The following is a 19,735-nucleotide window of genomic DNA, read 5'->3' as shown; positions in this document are numbered from 1 at the left end:
TATACTTTCTTACCTGCATCAGATCTCTCTCATGTTGACACTTAAGCATTTTCCAAGTAGTTTATTACCTTCTTCCTTCTTTTTCAGTTACAGCTCAGTCAGTCAGTATTTGTTGCACTCATGCTTGATTACATGCATGTATTAGTTTCTGTAAAATACTCTCCTAATAAAGGTTACTTTAAAAACATTTCAGTATAAGGTAAGGTATCTCTTAAGATACTTTAAGAATGTGATATTTGATAGTTAATGATGGTACAACTCTATGATGAGGTGAAGGTCTGTCTTCCTCTGACTTATTAATGCTGTCTGATCATTTTGTCTCAGTTCATTACCATGTGCAATTTAGCCCTTTCGGCTACAACTCCTCATTATGACATTTTTAAGCTTATTTATCTCAACTCGACTTTGCTTATTTTGCAAGTTACAGTGAGCAGTTTAATAAATTGCATCACTGTTGTAGAAACCTGATGCCTTGAATCTTTATTATTGGTGGTGGGTGTTGATTTATATGCCTAAAACATCACATTAGGAGAGTGGCTTAGAGTCATCTCCAAAATGTTTACCGCTTGCTACGAGCCAGCAGTTTTTATGGCAAGACCTGGAAAAGGTTGATTGCCAGAGCAAACAGAGCGATGCCTTAAGGTATGATAGTGCCACCTGAACATAATGCATCTGAATCAACTGCTGCATATAAGACTTCTCAGCTGTTACTTAACAATTTGAAAATAGGGAGGAATATAGTACCGGCCAAAAGATACATTTCAGAAACAATATTAATAATGGGGCATAAGATAGTTATCCAAAGTGCTAGAAAAATGATCAGCTATGTATTGGTGTTCACTCATATTCCTAAGAAAGGAAACAGAAATCAGTGAAATTTGAAAGAAAATCAGAGTGGAATACAATAATTCTGCTAATAATCTGTAATGGGGATTCTTGCATCTTCCTTCAAAACACCTTGAAATGGTCATAGGCATTATCAGCATGAGCAGATTTTAGTACTAAGTATGTTTTCAAGCAGCATGTGTAAAGTGAAGTGCTACAAAGGAGATAGGAAATGTGCTGAAATCGCTAAGAATCTCACAGAGGATTTTAGATGAGGACCGGCTTGGACAGAGAATTGAAAACTGAGAATGCCTTTCCAGAGTTTTGACTGAAGACTTAAACTGTAGCCTATAAAGGAAAAATTAAACTTTGTCTATGAAAATAATGACTTAAAAGAGTCTTAATAATATTCCTTACATTTTTTTTTTATTTTACTGTGTGCTTAGTCAATGCCATCATCCTTTTATGTCTGTAGTTAATATCCTGAAGGAGGTGAGAAATCCTTTATCTAAACAAACATTATTATTGTAATCTTAGAGAAAGTGCTTCAGAATACTACTTCTAGTTTTAATGTGATCTATTAAACGGGGTGATGTTGCAGGCTTATTAAATATTAGTTTATAGGGTATGTCAGATATCAACAACATTGTTCTGCAAGAAGCTTAGTCTTCACTTCTGTAAAGGAACATAAAAGAGCTAACAGAGAATGGAAGTATTGTACAGACAGCGCATAAGAACAGCCCTACTGGCTCAGATCAAAGGATTACCTGTGTCAACAGTCTGTTTTAACAAGATCCATCAGCAGTTGTTTAGAGAACGTCAAAAAGACAAAATAAACTTCCCCAAAATACTCTCCCAGGTACTGAACCTTTCAGTGGATTTGTCTTCCATAAATCTGTCATAAATTCGCTTTTCTGAGGCTGCATACATTTATTTTTGTATTTTAGTTTGGTTTTGCAGGCTTACAGAGGAGAATTGAGGACAGCATTTAGGTATCTGGTGGACAGAAAAGAGAGTGAAATGGAGATCTTGATCAAATGAGAAAAGGAATTGTTCACGTTGAATTTTGGAGTTTGAAGTAGGAGACGACTTAGGAGAAGAGAGCACAGCCAGGATTCAGAGGCAGTGCCCCAGTGGGCTACTGAGGAGCTCAGGCGGGCTACTGAGGAGCTCAGGCAGGCTACCCAGTAGGATGTGAGTGGGGTGATTCAAAGCTTGAAACGACAGGAAAAAACTGAACTATCTCTTTGTACTGTATCTTCAAAGGACTGGCAACAGACTGGCAGATGCCAATTTAAAACCGACAAAAAACCCCATATTATTCTTTTGGATATGCATCTTCTTTATGATCTTTCTTAAATGGCCAAAAAATGTGCTTGTAAAATGTAGTACTTTTGTCTCAGCTGAGCCAGTACTTTAGAGTTGGCCAGCTCTGGAACCTGCCGTTCCAAACTCATCATTATTTGTTGTTGGCAATCAGTAAATCCCGGATGCCATCAATTTGGGTCAAAGACTGCTTTCTGGATCATGGTGAATTTTGTTGGGTTCTTGTGATCCCCACTTATGCAGTATATAACAAACCCCAGCAGAAAAAGCCACTCTCAAAAATGGGGCATATTGACTTTGGTGGAGTAGAGCACATTCCAGAAATAAAGATCCTGGTTTTGTATAAATATCCCTGATTTAGAAAAGGGAGGGGGAAAAAAGAAATTGAAATGCAGACATGGTAGGTTGTGGAAAACTTTTGTTTGGGTTTTTTTTAGGGCAAACATATTTCATGAGACCCTGAGGCTCTTATAGCTCTTCAAGTTGTTATTAACCAGCAAGGCCCTTTTATTTTCATATTTGGAGGAAAAGAGCTGTGCATTATACTTTTATTTTTAAACAAAGCAACCTAAAGAGGTGAAAATTTGCTGCCTTCCTTTTAGAGGCCAATGGTTGTTTTCTGCTCAGGCCACACTAGAGATTGAGGGTAAAAAGAAAAGGAATTTTTAATAGTGCTGAATTGACTATTTTCGTTCATTTTACAGTATCTTGCTTTCCTGACATGTTTACTTTACAAATGCTTCAGCTCATGGCCATGACTTATTTTGAATGGTAAAGTATATAATTAACGTCAAGGTGAAAGGCGATTATGCTTGTGAATACTGCTCTATGCCCTCCAGAAACCACTTATGAAGCCAATTTAGGTCACACATGGTTCAGTCTCTCAGAAATCTTTCTTAATAAAGCCCCGAGGCACTCTCTTTTACTGAGCAATTAACAGAAAGCTAGTTCCTTGTGTTATTGTGGGGAAATGATAATTTGTGGAGAAGGAGGAGGGACCATATGAAACACATAAATGTTTCTTCACACAGCTCTGCTGAAAGCTGAAAATGCAATTTAAATGGGCAGTTAAGGTGGGGAACAGGAAAGGTCCAAAATGCTACAATGAAAGTGCTTATATGTTAAGTACAGTGTTTTGAGACTTTCCATCCCCTTCTACAAATGTTTCCCTGACTATAGATGTTTCCCAAGAACCCTCCTCGTGAAGCTGTGCTGAAGAGGAACGGTTCCCAGCTTTTGGCGTATCTGTTGCACCATGAAACGCCTTGGAGGTCCTTGCCTATGCAGACACGTACTGACAATTAAGACATTGTCAGCATTCTGAGAAGAGCAGAATGGCAGTAAGCATTAGACTTTGATCTGCAGCAATCATTTTCACAAACCCAGCCCCAGAAAACTGTGGTTTTATTCACCCTAGTAATATGGTAATCACTTACTACAGTCTGGTTCTTGCCAGTGTAGAGAGAAACAAGCTACATATGATAACATTGTGCGATAACGGTATGTAATAATCATGTGTTACTGTGTGGTACTGGAGCAGTTGTTATCAACTTGATGTATTTGGATCTCAGCTTGGATTTCTAAAGCTGGCTAGACTATGGACTTTTATGTAAAACATCTGTATGGTGCTTCTGCCAAAACATGGCTTTGCATCATTAGTCACTGAATTCTCTGGACCAAGAAAATTCCCACTAGTATGCTTATTAGTAAGAGAATCAATTACATTAGTCTCATAATCAGACACAATTGAATAAGTACTCCATTTTTTAAACTCTCACGATGCAGAGAAGTGTTATTCCTGAACCAAGACCTGATACAGTGATGGTTCATATTTAATAGTTACTGTTGTAGTCAGCACTTAGGAGGAGAGAAACAAAGATTTACTATAGTTGTATGATCAATTGTATTTCCACTGTTTATTTTGATATCTATTTTTATGACGGTTTGATTTGCATATATATGTGAACTTTGTAGACATCCACACAAGATGACCAAAGTTTGCAGCTGAATGGTGGTTTGAAGGTCTATAGTTACTCTTGTGCTATATACAGAGTTTATTTAATTCAATGAACCTGATGGCACTTCCCCTAGCGTTGGGTCTAAGGCAAAGCCGTTGCAGTGCTGCTTTAACGCCAGAAGGGATTGCAATTCACTCTACAGTAGTGATGCAGTCATAAGGACTGCAAAATAATGTTAAAGCTATTTTTTCATTATTAAAAAGCATAGAATCATAGAATGGTTTGGGTTGGAAGGGACTTTAAGGATTGTGTAGTTCCAACCCCCCTGCCATGGGCAGGGACACCTCCCACTAGACCAGGGTACTCACAGCCCCATCCAGCCTGGCCTTGAACACCGCCAGGGATGGGGCATCCACAGCTTCTCTGGGCGACCTGCTGCAGTGCCTCACCACCCTCACAGTAAAGAATTTCTTCCTAGTATCTAATCTAAATCTCCCCTCTTTCAGTTTAAAACCGTTACCCCTCATCCTATCGCTACACTCCCTGATAAAGAGTCCCTCCCCATCTTTCCTGTAGGCCCCCTTTAGGTACTGGAAGGCCGCTATAAGGTCTCCCTGGAGCCTTCTCTTCTTCAGGCTGAACAGCCCCAACTCTTTCAGCCTGCCACCATAGGAGAGGTGCTCCAGCACCTATATGCAAATATATGAATCCACTGCCCATGTAGAACAAAGGACAGAGTTAAGTGCCCTCCTACTAGAAGGCAGAGGAGAAGAGTTGGTTAGTGTGAGTGGTTCCCGTTTGTGTTGTCATTCACCTGTTCTGTCACTCCCCAGCTGTCCTCTGAACACACAGCAGCAGTGCGGGTCGGACTGGGATTCAGCAGGACCTGAGCATTGAACTCTGATGTCCTCTCACCCTGACACCTCTGGCTGACTCTCTGGTGCTGGCTGTTGTTCTTCGCTAACAAGAGCAGGGGAAGAACACCGGCCTCCCTCCCGGCAGGTCAGGGGAACTGTAAGGGATTGCTGCCACTAGATACAGACAGGCAGGCGTTAAAGCTTTAAACTTTCTCCACACAGGAGCTGTTCTGAAATTCAGATGATCAGCCAGTCTCACAGCCTGTAATGTAAGAAAGGCAGGAAAATAAGGCCCTATTCATTAGTTGCCTGGTGGGTAGTTTTCAGTGCTGTTTTCAATGAAAACCGCTGCCTGTGAGGCTTTCTTCTGCTAGTGGCATAGAGATCTCTGGATGTGATAATACTGGGTTGGAGGGTATGCATTAGTATAGTCTCCTTCCGCTGTGGAGAATTGTCTTGTTAGGGGCCTTTTTTATGCTCAGAGGACACAGGGGATGTGAAATTTGTCTTTCCTTGGCACATAATGTCTCCTTTAACTGAAGCTACTTAAATAGCTGCCTACACTCTTAACACCTTCCAAGCCTCATTGCCCCAGGTATAGTTTACTTTTCTGGTGTTTGATGCCATACCTCAGCACTGACTGGCCCACTGCTCTGCTCCCCCTACGCTCGTCTCTGCGCTGCCTACTGCGCTCTCCCTTTACGTATAACACCCTCCCTTTTCCCTTGTGAGCTCTCTCCTTATGCAAAACCCTTCTCCTAACTATTTTTGTGGTGCTGACAGGAAACGAATGAACAGTAATGAGGCAGTTAGATGGAGCTGACAGTTCAATTATTTATTTTTAAAGAATGCATATATTAAAGAATTGAAATCGGATGGGCCAGATCCTTATCTGCTACTGCTCTTTTATGTTAAGAGAGTAGCTCTGAATTGTGCCAGAGGAATCTCTCTCTTCGTGTGTGCCTTTTTATTTTTTTTGGGGTAGTTGATTTTTCTCGGAATTGTTGCTTCTGAGGGTAAAATATGTTATGGGCGCTGTTTCAACACATATGAGTGATTATAAGAAATCCTGTGGGCATTGAATCCAGCTATTGCCCACAGGTGGTTATTGCTGGAGTGCCCTGAGCCCGGAGAACGCCTGGCAGCACAGTGTGCGCTGGCTCAGTCTCTGCCTGTGGGACGCTCAGCAGCCCGGTGCTGCTGCTTCGCTGGGGCACTGGGCGGCATGGCAAGTGGATTAAGTGGTTCTCTCTGTGGTGGAGATCACCCCAGTAATCCATCATTCAAAAGTTTTAAAAGCAACAGAGTGCTATTATTGAAGAGACGTAATTGTCACTGTTCAAAATAACATGCTCATTTATTATTTAGCCAGGCCCAGAACAAATTGTCCATAAGAGCATCTATTTTATTAAGTATTCTCTCTTCTTTCAGCGGTATCCCAAGCAACCACGAGATAAAATTGGAAAAGCATCTTTGGCATCTTCTTGTACTGAAATGTACCTAAAGCTTAGGCTATGCCTGTTCTGACCTTGGACCAACTTTCAAAATCGGAGCTATTCCTCAGTTCTCCGTTTGACTTTCTTTGTCGTTTTGTTTTCAGTCATTTCCTGTGAATGAAGAAATGGCAAAACTTTTTATGAGGACAGTGAGACTGGTCAGCACCTTTCTGAATTGAAATCCTCTCACACATCTGATTTGAAGGCAGCTGAGGAGCCAAAGCAATTTCTTATATAAAGCCGCTTGACAAGAGGAGTTCTAGATGATTAAATCTGTCTGTAAGATGCTTGTGCTTGTTTATTTTCCTTCTTTTTATTTACAAGGGACAGAGTATTTGTTAGGGGGAGGAGACTGCTACAGGTGGTTAATGTTGCAATTCTGTACTTCTACCCATATAGTGTGCTTTGAACCTGTGTTTCTGTATCTATTAAAGTTTCCGTTAACCTGTTTTTGTAGTGGACATGTGAGGAAAAATCAGGAGAACGTACAACTCAGGTAAACTTTCAAGTTTGTGTATAGGAAAGATGATTGTTTTTTGGCTTTAAGTAGGGCAAGGAACTGCTTGCAGCTGTGGAGACTCTTTGTACAATGTAGGATTCTAGTTCAAATGCAGTCCAGGTCATTAGGGCTAGTTGTTCAGTTCTTTTTGAGCTACTGGAAGGCAGGAGAAGATATCCCTGCTGGTCCCCTGGCTGACACTGCCACTTGAGAGACAAGACACAATAAACCAAAAGGTATGAACCCTTCTGTCATCTACAGAGTTGGTCCTGTCTCACTGGAGAGATGGCATTGCAACTGGCTATATTTTACTTAACTGGTGGATGGAAGTGTTTAGTCCCCAGCTAGGACTGTCAATGAAAGTGACTTTTAAACATTTAAGCAAATTTATAGCTGGCTGAGGTTTTAATTTTATTTGAAGATAATTATCAGCAGAAAGGTCATCTGCCTGCTTGGCTGACACCAGTTCCGGGCTGCATATACAGTATAGCTAAGTATCAGCACTTCTGGGAAATTGAATGTACTCTGTGTCAAGGATTTATTCTTGGAACATAAACCGCTTCTCGGAGCCAGTTCAAAACACTAGGCAAAGCAGGTGCTGACCGAAGGACATGAGTCTGTCGGGCATAGCTGATGATCTGTTTTGCCTCTGTTGGATGTGGCATCAGCTGTACTAGCCTGTGCAATGAAGACTCTTGCACTTGCTGAGCCTATTTCCTCTACTGCTGCCGCTTCCCATGGCTAGGGCATGCTCTGGAGAGAGGCATTACAGGAGAGAATGATAGCCAAAAATAGTAGTTTTGTCAGTTGTCATGTCCCACTCTCAGGAAAGAGGGGGGGTAAGTGACTTCAGATTCGTAAATCCCCAGTGGCGTGGATAAATCTCAAGGTCCATATACAAACATTTATTAGTTTCCCAAAATGATTAATATAGGTCTTAACAAGTCCATGATAACTGGTTAGGTATAAAACAAATTATGGCAAGCGGTGAGGTATGCATTGTGTTACTTAACAACAGGTATACAAAAGCTTATGCAAGCTCGTACTTAACAACTCTAAGAGAAAAGAGAAACCGAGGGATAGAGAAAGGAAAAGACAGAGAAAAAGACACAGATAAAGAGATCACTGGTCCTGGTTCCAGTGTCTTTTCCAGGGAATCTTCCCAGGCATAATCTTCTTTCTTGGGAAAAATCCTCCTAGGCATGATCTTCTTTGTTCTTCTTCTAGGGGCACTTATTGTCCCCTTTTATGTTTGCTGAATTAGCACAGTCCACCCCCCTCTTGCTGAGGACAGCCTTGACTCAGGTTTCTCCCTTCTCCCAGGTGATGTGTAGCATGATTTGGGTGGAGAGATGAGCACCACAGTCTTACATGTTTAGCATGATCTCTATAATCTTCATTAGCATATGCAGGGTGTGCACTTTCATATGCATTTCACGGATAATGAAGCAAAGGTCACGTCAGACACAATGGCCTTGAGAACAGAGAACTAGCAAGCTCACCACACGAGTGGCAGAACTATCTTGTCTTCACAAGACAGTCCTGCTGCTTTTCCAGCGCCTGTGAGCCTTATCAGTTCTTTGAATGTCAGGCCTGCATTAATTATTTCCTTGCGAGTGTTTGAGGCATTCCACTGAAGGCTTGGAGGGCCTTCTACCCCTCGTCAGGGAGTGTACAGGCCGTCTCTTACACCAGTGTAGAAAGTTTATGCTTACTCTGCTCTTGAATGGGTTGCTGCCAGGCTGCATTTACAGCTTGAATCTCTGGTACCTTTGTAAGGATTTACGTTTTGTCAGGGAGAGTAGCATACCAAGACTACAGCTGTGCTGGTGGGACACTCTACAACTGGTGATACAACCATAGCCGTACTTGTAAATGTTCCGTGGTGAGACCGTGTGAGAAGCAGGAGAACAATTTGCAGTTGGGCTGAATGTTACTGCCATAGGTCAGTGAAGTAAAATCTCCAAGTGCTGTCATTCGGCTGGGCTGTCAGTCACTTCTCTCTGGAGGTATTGCACCCAGTTGCTATGTGCAATTATACAGCACTGCAGCAGCTGGCTAAAGACAACCTTTTGTCTGGTTCATTGATGAGTTTGTATAGCGCTTTTAAGACCATTAGCATGCGTAAGTGAAGTAAATAATACAAGGGTCGTTGAGCCTGATATCCACACAAGGATTTACAGGCTGCCAACTTGACTACTTTTCTGTTCTACCCACACTTTAAGTACAACCACTGATAATCAGCATTGAAAGAGACTATAAAAAGGCTGATGTGGAGGGAGAAGGCAGAAAAGTAGTTTATCTGTGAAAATTACCTAGATATAAAATTTAGAAAGTTGACCTAATAATATACCTTAATTTCCCACACTCCTCAGTCTGGAGGGAAGGTGTTATGTCACAGCTCTGACATGGAAAATTTTGACAGAATCTAGGTCTGCCATCATTCTGCTAATGCAGTCACTCATGATGAGCTTCTCAGAGGACATCAGCATGCGAACCTTTTGTGTGATGAGGTAGGACAACCTTAAAGAACTGGAGTTTCATATTGTTCCTGTTGATGTGGCTGTGTTAGAGCAAGTAGAGAGATCTGAGAAGCATCTTCTTCAGGCCAATAGGGGATGGGATGCTGGGGTACTTGGGCTCCCTACACTCAGCCTTCCTTTATTTCCTCTCTGTGCATCTTTACAATACAAATTCGTAAGACCACTTGAGATTCACAAACATTTTTCATATATCCAGTACAGAAGCCATGTATTAAAGAGCACAGAGAAGAAAATAGCCCTTGCTGTTCTCTGGAACTGAAGGCAAACGGAGATTATTGGAAAATCCTGTTCTAAGGTAGGGCCTTGAATGAGAAAATACCAAAAGGTTTTAACCAAGTTCATATCAGGGTAAATATCCAAAGTCCAATTTGTGTGCTTTTTTGGTTCAACTCTGTTTCCTGTGAAGTCTTTACATTATGAGAGATTTCTTTTCTTGCAAGTTCAGTTGAAGTCTGTGAGATGGGATGTAGGTATGATGTTACAGGGGAAAAAAACCCACATGATGGAAACCACAATGCTACAACACAATAGAAAAGACTCAAAAAATATATTGTTGTATATTCTTCATCCTTTTGTGTAGTTTTTCTCAATTTAAAATGAGGTTGATTAAGCCTCTGAAGATTGTCTTGCTCTTTGTGTAGACACCATTAATGGTGTAGACACCATTTAATATTACATTTGTATGCGTGCAATACTTTACAGACAAGTGTTTGGTGTCTCAGGAAGTATATAGTTCAGACAAAGAAGGGAAGAAGTTAGGTTGGAGAGTAAGACCCTATAGAAGATATAGACATCTAAAATTTATTGTCAGAGCAGGTGGTATATCAGAAGTATGTAGGCAGTGGCTTTTACAAGTTTGTCTTTTTTTCTTCATTATTTATTTTCTGCCAATGGGAAGTTGATATTTCTGCATTTGCTTCATTTTTTCAGGATCTCTCATATGCTCTTATAATTTTATTTTTCATATTATCATAAGCTGTGAACTTATGAAGAGAACATGTGCTAATGCTATTTCTGAGAGTCATAAGTGAGAACTATTCAGATACATTTCAATAAACTATGTCATTTTTCAGGATGTCTTTAGACTGATTTAGTAGGCAAAAGCATCAAAATGAAGTGGGGAGAGAGACAGAAGTTCAGCTGCCATTGCCTTTACTGTCACCTACCCTTGAATGCAGAATATTATTATTTCATTTATGATACTAATTTGACCATTGTCCTGATTAATGCAAGAGCACTGTGGGATGTTATCATGACATGTCGTAAGAAATCTAGCTGTACGTGCAAGCTTACCTCCAGGCAAAAATGCTGTGGTTTTGGAACAGTTGGAGAGAAGCAATTAAGACTGCACATTGTTGCTAAATATTCGTTACTTCCACGTATTTCAGGTACAGTCCCTTGAAGAATAAAAGGCCTTTAGGCAATTCATATTATACAATAAGTAAGTACAAATCCCTTGTGTCAGAGGAGCTTTAATAGAGCTTTTAGTGGTGGCCACGTGGAGTGGCGTTCAGGCCTGCTGATAGGTAGCACCTTGCTCTGTCTTTTTGCCCTTCTGCAGAAGGACATGCTGCAGCTCTTGTCCGCCTCTGCCTCTACGTAGCGTTGGCTTGTTTCTGATGGGAGATCTGACTCACAGCAGGAAGCAGCAAATTGTCATTTATTTTAAAAATGTAAACATGTCATGTTTCATTTCTGTGTTGTAAAGGCTGCTTGAATGTTCCACTGTCCAAAATAAACCTCTGAAAGTCTTTTTTTTTGCTGTCACAATCAGAGTCCTTCCCCAAATGTAGGCTGTCAGAAGCTGACAGAGCCAGGGATGAATCTGGGTCATAGAATCATAGAACCAGAGAATGGTTTGGGTTGGAAGGAACCTTAACAATCATCTAGTTCCAACTGCCCTGCCAGGGGCAGGGACACCTCCCACTAGACCAGGTTGCTCAAAACCCCATCCAGCCTGGCCTTGAACACCTCCAGGGATGGGGTTCTCTGGGCAACCTGTTCCAGTGCCTCACCACCTTCACAGTAAAGAATTTCTTCCTAGTATCTAATCTAAATCTCCCCTTTTTCAGTTTAAAACCGTTACCCCTTATCCTATCGCTACACTCCCTGATAAAGAGTCCCTCCCCATCTTTCCTGTAGGCCCCCTTTAGGTACTGGAAGACTGCTATAAGGTCTCCCTGGAGACTTCTCTTCTCCAGCCTCAACAGCCCCGACTCTCTCAGCCTGCCACCACAGGAGAGGTGCTCCAGCCCTCTGATCATCTTTGTGGCCCTCTTCTGGACTTGCTCCAACAGGCCCATGTCCTTCTTGTGTTGGGGGCCCCAGAACTGGATGCAGTACTCCAGGTGGGGTCTCACCAGAGCAGAGTAGAGGGGCAGAATCACCTCTCTTGATCTGCTGGCCACACTTCTTCTGATGCAGCCCAGGATGCAGTTGGCTTTCTGGGCTGCGAGTGCACATTGCTGGCTCATGTTGAGGTTCTCATTAACCAACACCCCAAGTCCTTCTCCACAGGGCTGCTCTCAAGCCATTCTCCTCCCAGCCTGTATTTGTGCTTGGGATTGCCATGACCCAGGTGCAGGACCTTGCACTTGGCCTGGTTGAACTTCATGAGGTTTGCATGGGCCCACCTCTCAAGCCTGTCAAGGTCCCTCTGGATGGCGTCCCTTCCCTTCACTGTGTTGACTGGTCCACACAGCTTGGTGTTTTCAGTAAACTTGTTGAAGGTGCACCCACTGTCCATGTCGCCAACACTGACCCCTGAGGTCAAGCATGGTCCTGAAAGTGACTTTTGTCAGCTCAATACTCCTGCAGCTACGTGAATGATACTTGATCCCTCCTCCTTGATCTCCTCACTTATTGTCAGCCTTTAGTCTTAGTGACATTTATGGGTATCTCAGGAGCACAGAACAGGTCAGAACTGAAGTGGGAAAAAACCCAACCAAATTGACTTTCAGGTCACCAGTTTTACTATGTCAGAAGCAAAAATAGAACAGGAAACATTATTTTCAATATGGACATGGAAAATTCAAAATCCGCTTGGCCGAGTCTGTGGTATGGGGCTTTTCTGCATATGTTGTTTGTCATGAAATATTTACTGCTCAGAATGGCCCAAATTCATTTTTTCAACCTGAAAAAAGATTCCACCTATGCAACAGAGTGTGCTGGCTCCCTACTGGGCATGGAAAATTAATACTGTATCACCTGAAGAGTTAAGAGGGGGATAGGACAAGGTCATTTTTCAGCTAATCTCCATTTCTACTTTTTTTTTTTTCTTTTGTATTTGAAATATGCATGGAAAATTTAGAAAATAAAAGAATGGGAACCCTCAGTAGGCAGAAGCAGCCTGAAGAAAGTCAGTGCTATTGCCCAGCAGTGCTGATCCGTGGCTAAAGTTCCCTTGAGATTTGCTCAGCCTAACGATTTGCTTCAAGCTTTCAGCCTTACATGGCAGCGGGACAATACCGGGCATTTCCTGGAGTTTTTGCAGCTTTGGGGCAGATGGTAATAAATATATAAATGGGGACCATGTGTATATGTGTGAGAAAAAAATTAGGATACAGTTGTGCTTGCTTTTTGCCAAAAGTTTCCAAAAAAAGTTTTACCCTCCCTCCACAATTATCTAGCAATTCAACTAACTCATAAAGTTTAATGACCTTGGTAAGCCAGCTTAGCCTGCCCTAGACTCTTTAGCAACACTAAAAAACATCTTTGTCCAACTCAGGGTTCATAAAGAAATAAAATGAGAAAATAGCACGTCATCTTGCACTTAGAAGTGCTTCTACAGCAGCAGGTTTTTTTCTGTTCAGTGGAGGACTCCTGAGTAAGTAGATGTTAACAAGGGCTGTGTATGGCATCCAGTGTATGGGAGCAAAGACATAGTACAAAGCCAGCCTTCTCAGGCCAGGGGTCAGTGCAAGTGTTAAAACAGCTGAGGATAACAGCGTCTCTATTTCAGGTATCATAAAAATAATCAAACCAAGGAATAAAAAGTTAGGAAAAAAAATGAAAGAAAATTACTGCAAGCACTATATAAAGTAAAGACAAAATCATTTTTTTTCACCACTATTATTAGCAAAAGTACTTTTAACCTAATCAAAAAGTTTTTCATATCAAGTGACAAAATTAGTCCAGTAACTGTTAAGCTCATGACGTCTACCGTGTTTCGGTGACACCACATAGATGTGGCGGAAAGGTAGATCCGTAAAACCGGATGCAGGTTATACATCTCATTTATTTTTCATTATTGATGCTGTGTTTTTGGTTTTTGTGTGAATCCATTTGCCTCTGAGGCAGTAAAATGAGAGTTGTCAGCTCAATGGCCAGCACCTGATTGGCTAAAGATTTCTCGGTCTTGGACATGGTACTGGTTTTCTAATGCTGTAGATAAATTTTTTAATTGAATTGGTGCCCTTCAGGGAAAGTTTTAGTGGTCTTTAACAGTGAGCTATTACTAATGCTTGCTAATCACAGGTGCACTTTAAGGTTTACAGAACCTCATTTTTATTTTGTAAAGCTTATGCTTTGTACTAGCATCCCTTTTTATTTTTGATTTAAAGAAACTAAGCTCTTACTGCTTCGCTGTCTACCCTCTCTTGTGCTACAGAAAGCTTAGGAGTATTAATGCCTTCTTCCCTCTGCCTCAGCCTGGCTGGACCAATCTGCTGTGCCTCAAGCACACTGGAAACCTTCCCCATGGGCTTAGAGAAAAGAGGGACTTGGTGTCTTTGTTATGCAAATCATGGGGAGAAACCATTGTTTTATGTTGCCAAAACGCAGGGCACTACAGGGATTTGCATTTTTTCATCCAAGTGTGTTTTGATGACTCCAGTCCCCAAACCCCTCTCCTCAAAAATGTGAAGTCAACATAAATATTACTGAGGTAAGGAAAACCCCTTAATGCAGCAGGCCAGACTCCGCGCAGGTGACCAGTGTTATCAGTCAGTAGCCGTACAGACTTTCTTTAACTATGGTTCAGTTCATGCCAGTCTCTTCTTTGCAAAAGCCCTTCATGTTATAAAAGTCCTGAGGCTTGCAGCTCTGCCCCAGAAAAAACTCAGCCTGTGTCCTGACAGCATTCTCTCAGGTTGGGCTACAGGCTCTTGGCCTTTGGCTCCATCGCTATGAAGGCAATGTCCTTCATAGACATCGTTTTCTGGATCCAGCTATGTCTGTGGAAGAAGTTACTGACCTCAGCTATGCTCCATTGTTCCCAGTATTTCTGCTGATATTTCTAAAGTCCAGTAACAAGTTCCGTAAAGAACACACTCTAGGGCTTTCTTAACCTTAGTGTAAAAAGAGCCCAATATAAGATGGGGACAGGATGCAGCACTGGTACACACAACAGATTCCCCACAGCCACATCAGGTGGGACCCGAGATTCCTCCTCTCCAAATGCTCTCAGCCTAAGGAGACAGGGTCCATTTTGGAGCTTAACCTCACTCTATCAACTTCCTCTAGAGTAGGTGCTGAAAGGGCTCTCTAGTTTGCTAATTCAGGTAAAATCATGCAGGTCAACTCAAATCATGGCTCAAGATAACATAAGTGATTTTGTCTGAACAAATTTGGAAGTATTGAAGGGCTCAGCTGGCAGATCTGTAGATGTTTGTGCCTCCAGCAAAGAGTGGAGCAGAACATGGTAACCATTCCCTTCTACAGTGGCATAGCTGGATCTAGCAGAAAGCGTCTGTGACCTTCAGTTCCTTCTTTTCCAGAGAAGCAAACAGCATTGTTCTAGACTTCAGTCAAATGCTTCATTTATAGCAATCAGGGAATAACTTTAAGTTCCTCAACAATGTTGGGCAAAGACCCTCTTTGCTGTGTTCCTTTCAGCTGGAGCAGGACAAACACTTTGGAGCATGTGAGGGCATTTTGATTCAGACTTCTCAGTAATCCTGGGGCTTAACAGAGAGATCCTGCTTATTAATTCTGCTTTGAAGCACAAACAGGTAGGCTGAGATGTCAGATCTCATTTTACCCTCCAGAGTTTGTCACTGAACAACTCAGCATCCCTCAATTATTCACAACACAGAGTACCAGCAAGTGTCAAGATCAGTAATCATCAGCCAAGCAAGAAAGAAATCTGGGCTGCTGGTGGCGGTTTTGCACTGACAGGAGAGCCTGAGTTTGAGAAATTAGACATTCTTGCTATTTAATGTTCAGAACAATTAAACAAAAATACGAAACACAGAGTTGGCCATCTACGTGTTCTCAAATTCCCCCATTTATCCCCCCCCTTTTTTAAACAGGGTTTTCTTAGCTTTGACAAGTTTTTATTTCAATTTTACCATTGTAAATGCAGAATAATTTCACTGATGGTATTAGAGTCCTTCCAGCTTTATGTAGCTTCAACAAAAGTTAAATTCTGGTCCCAGTATCCTTGTGTACTATAGGATAATTTTTGCAAAAACTAAAGCTCGTGCTAAGGACCACAGCATTCGGTGGTCTTCAAGATTCAGTGCACTGCTGTTATTGCAGGCCCCTATAAGACAGTAAGTTAATTCAGCTGTAGATTTTATTTCTGTGGTAGAATCTGTCGTGGCTTGTCAGGAAAATTTAAAATGATGGGTAATTTAAATGAATGACATTCTTGAAAAAGCACTTGCCCTTTGATTGAAGAAAAATGATTTGTTAAAAATAGTTTGAAATCAGGATATATTAATTAAACTGGGAAAATGGAAAAGAGAAATCCTACCAAAATGAATTCTGATTATGCACAGCAGCCAGCCTTTCTTTGTCTGTGAACAATGTTTCCACTAAGCAGAGAAAGGGAATCAATATTTGTAAATGCTATGTCCCTTAGAAGAGCCCTGAGAAGGCCAAATAACTTCTTCCTTGGGACCAGGAATTCTCATCAATAATTAGAGTAACTAAGAGCTGTATTTAAGTGCTGAGGTTGGTAGTACAGGGTGATCTCATTTGTTTGTTGTGATACAGAGGTTTGGGTTTATTTCATTCCCAAATGATCCCTGTTTCCTTAGGCTGATAATGCGATTCCTGCTGTCCAAATAAATTTTATCTGATGTGGGGATTCAGTTGCGTGCAGTGTCTCTGCAATTAGCGTGAGAGCTTTGTGTGTGCCCTTTTTCCAGTAGAGTCAGGAAACCACAGAGGATGTTCTTTGCTATGGTGGTTAACCTTAGAAAGACCAGGGCTGTCAGTGTCTCTTCTTTCTTGGTTTCAGTACGGGTCTGTCTGGAATACAGAGAGGAACGAATAGGAAGAAGAATGAGAAGTCTTCTTTCAGAAATAACAAAGCCCAAACCAACCAGAGAAACCCTTCATAAGTCATATTTCTCCCACAAGGACAGGAAAAAGAGAGAAATCAATAGCTGTAATTTTAAAAAATTGGAGTGATTCTTTGACTTTGGCAGGGTCTTTGGCAGGGTCATAGAAGTAGACAGATAGCAATGGAGTAAAATAGATTGGGAGCTTTCATATCCCTTCAACATGCTGGTGAGGGGAACTGAGTATTACACTCAAGAACTCTCTCCTACTAGTTGTTAGCGTGTTGTTATTTCCCCCCTGCCCCCTTACTACCTCACTTTAATGTTTATACAAGAATTTAAATAGGTAAGATAATAAGGAAAATTTCGTTTCTCAACTAATCAAGGTTTGCTGTTTGTAACCTGTGGTGTTATATTCCTTCTGACATTTTTTGGTCATTCATGCACAGCGTCTGGAAGAACAGTCCATCCAATAGAGACTTGAATTGCTCTCCCCTCAACCCCAAGTCAGTGCTCCTCTTTTGCTTTCTACTCCCATCCACTTCTTTACAGTCCATCAAGGCTTTTTTATCCACTGGGGAGGAACGAAATATTAGAAGCATGTATTTTCCCATTTCAGGCTAGCATTTTCATGCGTAGCTAGAAAAGGAAAGCTTCAACAAATGCTTTTAATGATACCGAAACAAGTATTTTTGATGATACCAGTACACATCACGTTTTCAGCCCCTGTCATCACAGCATACCTGCCCAGTGAATATGGTGTCTAGAAAAGGAGGACGTAGTTAAGAAAAAGGAATGCTGGCTGGAATTGATGGGAAAAGAACAAAGCAGATAAGAACTGAGGCGAAAAAATGTCAGAAGCAGGTAATGAGGAAGCCGCTTTGAATGAAGAGAGCAGAATTCAAGTTACATGGTGTGGCAGTGATGAGGAGCTCTATAGTTTATGACTTACTGTGCCTGAACTCAAAGGAGTTGGTCTGTTTTATAACTTAATGAGTAAGGAAGTCTGTAACTTACTGGGCAGCTGAAAATATAGTAGTTATTGCTACTGATAATGAAATAAACTTTTATTAGGACTTTAAATTTCTGTTTTCTCTTTCATTGAAGCTTTTTTTATGCTACACAAACAAATGCTGAAGAGCATGTGGCAATGGCCTGCAGAAGGTGCCTGAGGTGTTAAGGTAATATGGATGGTGATACAAGGGTAGAGGAGGAGCGTTTGGTGCAAGGGACACTAAGTTAGGAAAAAGGCTGTATTGCGTTGAGTCTAACAGGTTACAGTCACGACTGTGTCAGTCCCAGTAGGGGTTTGTGTGTCTCTGTGTGTGAGAGGAGTGACACAAACCCCTTACCCAACCCATAGCCACATAATGGAGCAGGAGAGGGGAAGAAACTCTTTGGAGTTTCTGGGTTAGCAAAAGTGCCTGAGGACAGCTGCTATCAGGATGCAGGTCTGTCTTCTAGATCATTCTAGCTTGCACTGAGGACTGGCTATATATACTTTCTTTCCCTTTTTTGATTCTGTGCTTCTCAGAGGTTTAAAAAAAAATAGAAAAAAGAAAAAAGGAAAAAAAAAAGAAGACAGATTTTCCCAAATTGGATTTTTTCTCCCTAATGATCTTGGCAAGATACAGACTGGGTTTTGTCACCTGTAATCAGGCTAGCGATCGCTTTGCAAATTATTTCTCTGCCTTTGATTGGAAGTAATCACAAAGTAAAATGCTTTACAATGCAAGTAGAGGGTACAGGAATCAACTCTTCAGGACGTTGTCAGAAAATAGAGTTAGAACAAGATTAGAAAAGGAAACAACTGGTGCACGCGCATTTTAAAGCATAATGTTCTGTAGGGGGGAAAACAAATTTTCATGCTTCTAATCTGCCAATTCTTTTCTTCTTGCCAATAAGTGCAGTATGTGTTAAAGTCCAAATTTGTTCAATTTTTGTTTTCATTTTTATTTCAGTGCTTACCTTTTCTCAAACTGTCTCCAGGGTTAGAACAGCTGCCCAGTGGCACAAGGAAACATGAGTTTGTGATTGATCATCTAGTTTTTAATGTAGCTTGCCATAAAGGAAGTGCAACTCTCCAAAAGTTTGATTTTTTGTTTCCTTAAGAAGTACTAATATCTTTTCTTGAGATTTTTCTAATTGGAATAGAAGGACATCTTTCAAAAAACAAAAGCTTCAATTGAAGACGTCATAGATTCTGTAACTCTGCTCAAGGAGCAAGAATAGGACAAAGGAATGGGTAGTAAGGGGGAGGGGAGGCAAAATATTCTTATCCCCCAATAAATTAATTACTCTTCTGCCATGACAGTTTATAACAGTGAAAGTGTCTAAGGTGTCATCCTTGCCATAAGCAGAAGTGAGGACTAAATTCAATGCAAGTGCCTACAAGAAAAAACAAGGTGCTGTATGCTTTGTAAGTGGCTCTTGAATTGGGATACAACTCTGTTCAGAGTAATAGGAAGTTAAGGGCTTTTTGTCTTGAGGCTGTTAATGAAGGATGTCATCCTTTATCTGTACTGAATATAATACTCCACACAAAGCATTAAAGTAATGAGCTACGATGCACAGGTTTCTCCTGCTAAAAATCATTGTCACTAGAGTCCAGGCACTCTTGGCTCCTGCAGACTCTGCCAGCGCTTAATGCCAGTATTCCTGAGCTGCGTGTGTTGTGGGTTTAATATTTAGTGCATTACTTGTTGGCTTCTGGTGTATGGGTGAAAGTGTCACACCTACTAACACAGGAGCATTTTGGAGAAGACAGAAGAGGTTTGGACTGAGTTCAAATAAAGGTTAAAACTAAATAAAACACATTGGTTTGAATTGGAGGAAATATAATGGACTTAACTCAGTCTAAAAATAAAAGAAATGGAGAATGTGGGGCTCATTGCGTTAATTCCTTGGACCTTGTAGTTTCTCAGTATCTGTTCTGGACTGTGCAGAGAGGTCAGTGTCTATATATGATTGCTGAGAAAAGATGTAGATGGTACCGCGTATCT

Source organism: Rissa tridactyla, chromosome 4, assembly GCF_028500815.1.
Source record: "Rissa tridactyla isolate bRisTri1 chromosome 4, bRisTri1.patW.cur.20221130, whole genome shotgun sequence".
NCBI lineage: Eukaryota > Metazoa > Chordata > Aves > Charadriiformes > Laridae > Rissa > Rissa tridactyla.
Note: the sequence above shows the minus strand (reverse complement) of the source record.